Source organism: Haliotis rufescens, unplaced genomic scaffold (genome assembly GCF_023055435.1).
Source record: "Haliotis rufescens isolate VD_foot unplaced genomic scaffold, xgHalRufe1.0.p SCAF_2, whole genome shotgun sequence".
Classification (NCBI taxonomy): Eukaryota; Metazoa; Mollusca; class Gastropoda; order Lepetellida; family Haliotidae; genus Haliotis; species Haliotis rufescens.
In genome coordinates, this window is record NW_025963890.1 from 30,354,186 (window position 1) to 30,364,909 (window position 10,724).

A 10,724-nucleotide genomic window follows, 5' to 3' on the forward strand; every position below is an offset into this window, starting at 1 on the left:
TGGGGAGGTGTTCAGACAAATAATAAGGGGAAACTTTTGGAAGATTTCATTTCCAACAATGACTTATGTATCTATAACGATGGCTCAAACACATATCTACATCCCGGTACAGGTACCTACTCTACTCTGGATTTATCACTCACTCACTCTGATTTATTACATGAATTTGAATGGTCCGTCCACGAAGACCTCTGTGGCAGTGATCATTTCCCAACTATTTTAAAACCTGTCTTACCTTCAGATGTTCCTCCTTCAACAAGATGGAACTTCACTAAGGCCAACTGCCCTTTATTTGAAATGCTTGCATCCAATAAATTAAAACCTGATCTTTTTATTGACGCAACTGATCCTGTACAATTATTTTCAGATGAATTAAACAAAATAGCAGATGAATGTATTCCTAAGTCCTCTACAAATCCACACATCCGTAAACCATGGTTCAATTATGACTGCAAACAAGCTAGGAAGGCACGGAAAAAGGATGAACACTATTTCCGTCGCCATCCCATGGTCCATAATTTGAATAAATATAAAATCTTAAATGCTAAAGCCAGGCGTACGTTTAAACCAAATAAACGCCAATCTTGGCAACATTATGTTTCCAAGATAAACTCACGAACGACCATGTGCAAGGTATAATGGGCGTTGATACAGAAAATTAAAGGTAAGGGTTCTAAATGTATCGTCCACCATCTTAAGAATGGTGATGAACTATTAACTTATAAATCGGATATTGCAAATAAACTTGGTGAAACGTTAGCTAAACATTCTTCTTCCTCAAATTATGTCCCTCAATTCCAAAAATTTCAAAAACAGCAGGAAAAGAAATCTATAAATTTTAAATCAGATAATGGGGAAGATTATAATGAAATATTTTCGATCCATGAACTTCATACAGCTCTTGGACAAGCTCATGATACTGCTACAGGAGCTGATAATGTGTTTAGAAACCCTTTTGTTAATTTTTGATGATATATGGACATCAGGTGAGTTTCCTTCTTCCTGGCGTGATGCCATAGTTATACCCAAACCGAAACCTGGACGGGATCACAGTGATCCCTCAAATTATAAACCAATTTCATTGACCAGTTGCGTTTGCAAAACCATGGAACGCATGGTCAACAATAGATTAACATGGTACTTGGAATCAAATAATTTAATTACAAATATTCAGTGTGGCTTTCGAAAGAATTGCAGTACCGTTGACCATTTAGTACGGTTAGAATCATTTGTGAAAAATGCAATCCTTAATAACCAGCATGCAGTGTCTATCTTTTTCGATTTAGAAAAAGCGTATGACACAACGTGGAAACACGGGATTTTAAAGGATTTACATGATTTTGGATTGAGAGGCCGTTTGCCTGAATTCTTATCCAAGTTTTTAACTGACAGACAATTTCAGATCCGCGTGGGTTCTACCCTGTCTGGTCATTATCATCAGGATCAGGGTGTCCCACAAGGCAGTATTTTGTCTGTCACTTTATTTAGTATAAAAGTAAATAGTCTTTCAAAGGTTTTAAGTGATTCAGTAGATGGATCACTTTTCGTGGATGATTTTAATGTTTCTTGTCGTGGAAAAAATATGCATACAATAGAGAGGCTGTTGCAAATCTGTCTCAATAAAATTCATAAATGGTCCCTTGAAAATGGGTTAAAAATTTCCAAATCAAAACTTACTGTTTACATTTCTGCAGAAAATATAAGCCGCATAAGAACCCTGAACCAATTTTAGATAGCACCCCTATCAAAGTTGTAAAAGAGGCCAAGTTCTTGGGCCTTATTTTTGATAGTCATTTAACTTTCCTTCCGCATATTAATTACCTTAAAGCTAAATGCCTGAAGGCACTCGATTTGTTGAAAGTAGTTTCTAATTCTAAGTGGGGAGGGGATCAAACAACCCTCTTACACTTGTACAGGTCATTCATCCGTTCAAAACTCGATTATGGCTCCATCGTCTATGGTGAAGCCTGCATAAGTAACTTTAAAAAAATGGATACTATCCATCATCAGGGCCTGAGCCTTTGCCTTGGAGCCTTTAGGACGTCTCCAATTCACAGTCTGTATGTAGAAGCGGATGAACCTTCTCTTAAACAGCGCCGTCTGAAATTATCGTTACAATATGTCACTAAATTATATTCTAATCAGTCAAATCCAGCTTTTAATTGCGTCTTTAATCCTCTTTAGCAATATATTTATAATAAAAAATCGTCTCTTGTTCCACCACTTGGAATCAGAATCCAGTCTGCCATGTCTGCCGCTAATATTAAACTGCAAGATATAGCTCCCTTTCAACTGTTTTCATCACCTCCTTGGCAAATGGTAAGGCCAGAGGTCGATCTCACATTAACCAAATTTAAAAAATCTGAAACAAATCAACTAATTTATCAACAACAATATAATGAATTAAGGAACACTTATGATACTTACAAGTCCATATTTACAGATCGATCCAAGAATGGTGACGCTGTTGCCAGCGCCACTGTCATTGGATCCAGAACCATAACATCTAGATTACCTAATGACAGTTTCATTTTTTCAGCAGAACCACAGGCAATATTAACTGCTATAAAATATATAAATACTCAATCTAAACATAAACGGTTCATTATCTTTTCTGATTCACTTTCCTGTCTTCAGGCCATTAAAAATATATCTTGTAAACATCCACTTTTACGTGAAATTATAGAACTACATAATGATCTTGCTACTGGCCAGTACGACATCGTCTTTTGTTGGTTACCAAGCCATGTTGGTATCACTGGTAACACAATGGCCGATGCTGCTGCTAAAGCAGCTCTCACCAAATCTGTGACACCACTTCTTATCCCATACAGTGATTATAAACCTATAATTAGATCTTACATCCGAGATCTGATGCAAAAGAAGTGGGACACCCAAGTAGGTATCAATAAATTACATGAAATTAAACCAAATATTGGTTACACCTACTTGGGCTGTAAGTCCAGATTTGAAGAGGTCATTTTACGACGATGTCGTATTGGCCATAGTCGATATACTCACGAATATTTGTTGAAAGGTGAAGATCCTCCATTTTGTATCCCTTGTGATGAAAGAATCTAAGTTAAGCATGTCCTGCTTGATTGTGTTGATTTTTCCATCACAAGGGATAAATATTTCAAAGTTTCATCCTTAAAGGATCTTTTTAATATCAGTGCTCATTTAATTATTGACTTTTTAAAAGAAATTGAATTGTTACATAAATTTTGATTGATATGTTTTCTATATAATATAGTTTTTATAATTGGTAAAATAAATTTGATAACTGAGATTGATAGTGGCTGTATCCTCGCAGGGGGTTGAAGTAGTGTAAAATTACTGTCCCCCTGAGAGGGTATGTAAGACCACGTCTTTCAAATTTTTCAAGTATTTATTTCTACCACGTTTTTAATAGTAGTATATATGTTCGTTTAACTTTGGCTAAATTTGTCATAATCGCCAACAGCTGAAGGGATGATGTAAATCCGGCTGGGGTCCATGCAGGTAGCAAAAGTACTGTAAGTCCCCATGGACCCTAGCATGGTGGTCTACCTTCAGCTGCTGGCGATCTATAGCCTGTTTTTATCTTGTATCGTTATGTATAGTGCTATTATCTTTTATAATTCCGTACTAGTTTTATATCTTTTTCTGTGATGAATGTAGTAATTTTACTGTCCTTCATTGACAGGTTTTTATGCATGTTTCAATATATGTATTATGTTTAACTATTGATAGTCACGATATGGCTGAAATATTGCCGATGTGACTTAAAATTTAAAGGGGCACTGATCTAACGCAATTCCCCGGGACTGGTTGTTGCCTTTGTTATTGTTTTTTCCCAGTAAATACCCGGATGTATAGCAGAAATCTAGACTAGTTCGCGACCTCTGCTGCGCCATTCGTAAGCGCATTAGTCACTTTTATGGATCGTAATAAGGGCGTATGGTCACATTGATCAACAAAATGAAATACAGTTTTCGAGATAATAAGGAAATGTAGGTATCTTTGTGAGTAGCATCGGTAATGGTGACGAAGTTTTGATAAGTCACTTGCTTGGTAATTTTGCGATTTTCGTTTACACTATTTTGACTTGCAACACAAAGTATATATTTCACCTGAGCATATGCTTTTTTATAGTGTGTATATTTTTTTACTGTCAAATGTGTAACAAATTTATTAAACGTCTAAATATTCAGTTATTTTACAAAGTGACTGAAAAACATTTCCATCTGTATTATTATGACAACGAATTCCAAACATTTTGATGTTTAATGTCATCACCAAGAGACTGAAAATGTAACGTTGAAAAGTACATTTCTAAGTTGTTTGGCTTTTAATCCTACATAATAATCTGTTGTGATGTTTGTAGGCCCTTTTGATCGTCTTGATCAATCTGGACAGATTTTTTAGTCAAAATGACTGAAATATTTACACATTTTATAAATTGCCTGAGAGAATCACATTTTACAAATTGACGGTAATATATACACGCTTACAAAGGAAAAGACCTGTGACAACAACGTCTATCGCGCATTGAAGAATTTCCCAACCAAGACGTAGAGAAACAAGAACGAATCGGTTCAAATGAAGGAAAACAAAATGCAGATATCATAATTACAACCTACCAAATTTATGTGTATACGTTTTAGGCAGCTTCCTTGTTCGAGGAATGTATCCGTGAACATCCACACAAAGGAAATATATCCCACTCGTCTGCAGCTGTACAAAGAAACTTATTCGATGTCACGTGTCTCAGTAACAATCAAATATTTTAAAAGATATATATCGTTTCGGGATATAATAACCCGTGTTCGTTTCTCAACTGATCGCTTGGATTGTTTCAGGTGTTTTACATAGGTGTCAAGTCTCAATGGTTGGCTGAGAAAGCCCACGTGACAACTATTTTCATAGCGTCCACGGTTCCTAAAAATTCCATTGAGTGATAGATAACAATGATCAATCAATCAACGTATTATCAGTTAATCCTTTGAACAAAGTATGTTGTTTTTACATCGGCACTTCGCGCCATGATATGAGTGTATTCCCTTTGTTTTAGTAAACCTAGACATGTAAAAACTCACTCTTGACATATCCACTGTGCAAGATAACAGTGATTAATCAATCAACGTATTTTCTGTTAATCCTTTGATGACTAGGAACGATCCGTTGATTTACAAAAAAAAGTAAATCAACTGATCATTCATCTCTTGCTGGGCTGCCACGTGCATATTACATAACACACATTTCACCTCACTTCAAACCTGGATTTTGATTGAATAATTACCCCAGACACAATAAATGCCAAATGGGAACCTTTGTCAGGTAATATAAGTGGTGCTACCACTAATTGTACCTGTAATAAATTCATTAACTGAGCATCAAGTGAATGACGACAAATACACAAGTGTAGGGTTATACGGGAAAACGTGGATGACAACAAGGGAGTAGTAATCGTATTATCGACGCAATCCGAAATCCGAAAATGCTTTCACTGCATGGATACTGTTTTTAGTATTAAACTATAACCATCTGGGATATTTCCAAATGACGACATCCGATGAGCTCCCTTGTTCTTTTTGTCTGTTTGTTTAGGCTGAAGAAATGAATTAACATGCGCCCTTTGTCGAAATCTTTATAGATCACAGTTAACCAATCAGTGTTCAAAAATGCGTAAAACAAGTATTGCCTCCAGCCTCCAAGTTTATTAAGCTGTCCTTGCAGACGGTACCCCAGTATCTGGTCACGCTCAGTTGCGTTGCGTATCATCCGGGTAGTCACGGGGGAAAAACAATAACAAAGGCAACAACCAGTCCGTTAGATCAGTGCCCCTTTAACTCACTTACTCACTAATAGATTCCTGCACGAATCTTCCATTCTTTATATTAGGTTGTGCATCCATAATCACGTACAAATATATGTTTAATTTACCAGCTGATTCCTTGAGCTTCGTTATCTGTATAGTGACACCCTCGCTAGCATTTTATATTCTCCGCCCACTGCCGTGTAGTTGGTCATCTTCCGTGGTTCGCATGTCGAGCCATAGCGCATACTTCGTGGTGAGGTATTCACCAATCGATACATCCCCGAGAGACAGATCTTTCACGAACGGCAAAAGTACTGTAAGTCCCCATGGACCCTAGCATGGTGATCCCTCTTCAGTGGATGGCGATCTATAGCTCATTTTTATCTTGTATTGTTTCGTATGATGTTATATTTTTATGGCAAACTACTAGTTTTAGATATAATCTGTGATAAATCTAGTTATTTTACTGTCCTTCGTTGACAGGTTTTTATTTCGTATAAATATGTGTATTATTAGTGTACTTCTCGTCACGATATGGCTGAAATACTGCCGATGTGACGTTAAATCTTAACTCACTCACTCACTCACTCTTCTCTTTTATAATTACGTACTAGTTTTATATCTTTTTATGTGATGAATCTAGTAATTTTACTGTCCTTCGTTGACAGGTTTTTATGCAAGTTTTCAATATATATATTGTGTTTTACTATTGATAGTCACGATATGGCTGAAATATTGCCCATGTGACTTAAAATTTAACTCACTCACTCACTCTTTCACGAACGCGTTAACTTCTGGGCTTCGTTTATAGAAGGGATTTTTTTAATCTCATCCCACTGTTGATACGCTGGCATTCCTTGACTATAAAGTTGATTAGGAACGCCCGCGATAGTCAATTCTACTTTTGTAATCTTGGGATTGTAGAACTTCTCGGTATTTCTTTTAAATGCATCGGAGGGGTCCTCGAACAACATTAAAATACCCTTCAACAATCTCGTGGGGACGTTTAGATTGATATTCAAAGTCGTATCTTTTTTGCTCCTTGTGATCTTTCGGTGTCAAAGCACGCAATCATACAAAATGGCTCAACTTCCTGTATACTGGTTACGAATTTGTCTGGCTAATTCGGGATCTGTTATCATATCATGCTCCATCGAAATATTGTCAATGGAATAGCTAGCATCTTCAGCAGCTCTGATTACTCTACCGTAGTCGTTAAAAGTGAGGTCGTATTCTAACCTATGGCCTAGGGATGCTTGATAAAAAGGCATGTGTAATTCAAAGTCTAAGAATATAGAATCGGTTACCTAATGCGCCGGCAACAGCGAGATCTTTTATGACGGTATTATCGCCATTATCAGCACCAAAACGCAGTCTCAATGTGTTCCGATTACAAATACCTTGGTACTATAAGTTTTCCCGCTCTTCATCCGTTCTCCAGAGATCCATGTAACAATAGTATACATCGCTATCATCGATACTCAAAACCTCATTACCGCTAATTTTAATCGCGATTTTCTTAACGATAGCACGACCTATTTCCTGAACAGGCTCCCTGTTAATGTCGGCAGAAGTCAAACTTATCGTAAATGCTAGTTGGACAGTTCCCGGAACTAACACATCGTGTGTGCCGAGATTAGGAAAGCGAACCAGAAGCGTTTGATTCTGATCAATGGTACTCCGGTTATTAGTTATAGTTACAGACTGGCGAATTGCTTTGACCCCTAATGGATCACGAAGTCTACGTTTTGGATTTAACTTGCGTCCGTATTGCGAAGACATTGTTATGTTGAAATTATGTAACCTTATGTTTAATATAAAAATGAATGATTTTAATCTAGATGATTTTGATAACCCTAGTACAATCGAAGAGGGTACTGATGAAACCAGCTTTGGTGGCATGAATCTTAACGATGAACTTTTACAATCAACCGTTAATGATTATTACAATACCTTTAAAGATGTTAGCCCAATTGGTCGTAACTATTCAAAGTTTACGATAGATAGTAAAGGAATATTGCGAATACCTTCTGCATTATCGTACTTGTAAGCCCCTAGCCTTGTCTACGATAGCCAGTAAACATGGCATCAACATTGTTCGTAATGATTTAGGTTTTGTAGACTACTCACGAGAAAAACTTTCTGCGAAGACTACTAAGGTTCTTCGGACTGTGTGTGATGAACTCGGTACCATAGATAATTTGGAAGAAAGCTCGAAGCTGGCCTCGCACAGACTCGGAGAAATCTTGGATACCTACTACGATAATTCCACGTTACATGTACCATCCTCGGAGTTCAGTATTAGGGAATAACGAGGTCTTGACAAGGCAATGCAAACAATGCGGGGAGAATTCATCAATAATATAGCCAAGCTATCCAAACTCGACAAGCATATAGCTTATGAGAAAACAAAACTTGAACAGGCGGGTGATGAATTCAGTAGACGTCGCATTGCAGAAAGAGTGCGTAACTTAGAAGACGAAAGATTGACCCGCCTCGAGGCGGCTGCCATTAATAGAAAGGCACTTCGTTCACAAATCAGTCGAATTCTAGAAACTATTGATCAAGTCCTCAACGATGACCCGATGATAAAATTAAAACATTGTTCAGAGAACAGGGGATAACCACTGCCAGTATTTTAACCGCATTGCGATTTATTATATCGACTTTGACTCTTGCGTTAACTGGTGGTACAGGAGGTGGTGTACCGCCTAGTGATAGGAATGGTATAAAAAAGTGGATAAAAAAGCATTTAAAAGCATTAGGTTCAGCACTGGGAAAGGTCGCTGGGAAAGCCACGTCTGCACTTCCCGGTATAATAGGGAGTATAGTTTCCTGGCTCTTGAATTTATTAGCTAAGACCACCACTTGGCTTAGTCAAAACTTGTGGGCACTGATCGTAGCAATTGCAGGGCTGTTGTACGTATCCGCTAAGAACTATTTAACCAAATTGTGAGTAAACCAGCCGCGACTCCACCTACTATAAGCACTGTTTTTTCATTGATATGTTGTTGACTTACAGATATGTAAGAACTTGTCAGGTGTATTTTCAAGCAGCCGCTGGTATGTATCAAGAACTGGACTGGTGCAGCCTTTCAGGTGCCCTTTTAGGTCAATAAATTCTTTGGACATTTGTTTTCTTTCCTCTCCTGAGAACAGTGCAGAGAAATGTTCCATGAACTCAGACAGGTCGGTGCTACCATACACAGACAGGGGCTCTCTTTGAGTTGGCCATTCTGTGAAGTCAAACAGAGAGAAATACTTGAGAGGCTTCTGTTTGAAGCATGAAAATCTCTTATCTAAGTAGGTGATGATGCCATCTACAAGTGATATGAGGAATGTATCATCTTTAAAGATGACACCATTTAGCTTCACACCATCAAAAGGGGATTTCTCATGGTTGTACATTGTTTTTAAAGTATTCCATACTCTCCCCTGCTCCAACAGGATCAATTTTACAGTTTAGGAGCTTCATGACAAGACCTTCAATTGCTGAAAGGACTTCAATAATGAGAAGGTCTTCCTTCTGGAAAACTAGAGATACCTTTGTGAGGATAGGAAGCTTAAGGATATAAAGAAGGATGCACATAGTCTTCACAAATGAAACTGTCTGCATTTTCCTCAGCCATCCCTGACAGCGACCACACTTTCAAAGTGATTGAGTATTGAGTGAAAGCTTATCTTCAGTGCTCTAACAGCTCGGATTTGGCTCGCAAGCCATCTCACCTGTTTCACATCAGACAGATTGGCAAGATCAGTATTGAATATGTCAGACACCGACTTGAGTTCCCTTCTTATTTTTGGACTATAATGGTAGAACTTGAAAACTTGTTTCAAGACATCTTCAAAATTTGACAGACTAGGAAGATGTTTGACAGCATCCAATACGGCCAGTTCAAGCTTATGTGCTACGCAATGCACTGGTACAACATGTTTTGCTTGTTTGCAATATTTTTGCTGCTACACCACCTTTGCTGCCAAGCATGACTGAAGCACCATCAAAATTCACGGATACTAAAGTAGGACCACTTGCTTCTTTAGTACTCAACAGATCATCAAAACAAATGTCAACTGATTCAACAGCTTTTCTAATTCCACCAAGCACACCATCAGCATGACATTGTTCGAGAGGTACTGTTCCTGCATGGAAGGATACTGGTTGGCCATGGCTTACATATCTCATAAAGACAGTTTCTTGTTCCAAGATGGCACTGTCTGTGCTTCCATCACTTAAAATTGTCACAAATCTGGCTTTCTTCAGCTCGGGAATAAAATTCCTTCTGGAGAGAACATGCAATGGCTTTGATAAACTCGCGTGCACCTGCAATGTTCCTATACTTGTTCCCAATGTCAACACCAACACAGTCAAGTAGGTCCAAATTAAACTCAAAATCACTGAGCGGTTTCCCCCGGTAAGCAACATGGAATGCATAATGAATAATTTTTCCAACTTCTGCATTGCCTGTTTGTCACTGTTTTGTAAGGCTTTCACAATAGGACTCACATTGTCAGTGCTACATGTGGGCCCAGACAAGGGCGTGGTCACATCGCAGCTGCCGCTGGTACTTGCTGTACTTCGACTTTGAGCGCCTCTCTCATATGACATACCCTCCAAATGTACATCTGACTTTTCAAATACTCAATTCTGAAATTTGAACATCCATCAATAAAAGTTCTCTTACGATTGCAAGTGTGTATGTTTGGGTACTTGGAACAAATGGAGCACTTCATGACTTTGGCTGTGTCATCATACGCCACCCAAGGAAACTGGTCTTTCCACCTAGCGATGAATGTTCGTTTTCATTTACATTCGTCATACTTCTTATTCTTGGCCGATATACAACTTTCAGAATTTCCCTCTGCCTTCCTTTTAAGTTCGTCCCCACCGCCAAAGAAACTTAAAATAGACCGCTGAGACATGATC

General features: G+C 38.1%; 1 pseudogene; it reads right to left on the bottom strand.

The window, feature by feature from the left end:
- Positions 1-8,731: 8,731 nt before the first annotated feature.
- On the bottom strand, positions 8,732-9,907 carry LOC124118579 (annotated as a pseudogene).
- Positions 9,908-10,724: the final 817 nt, after the last annotated feature.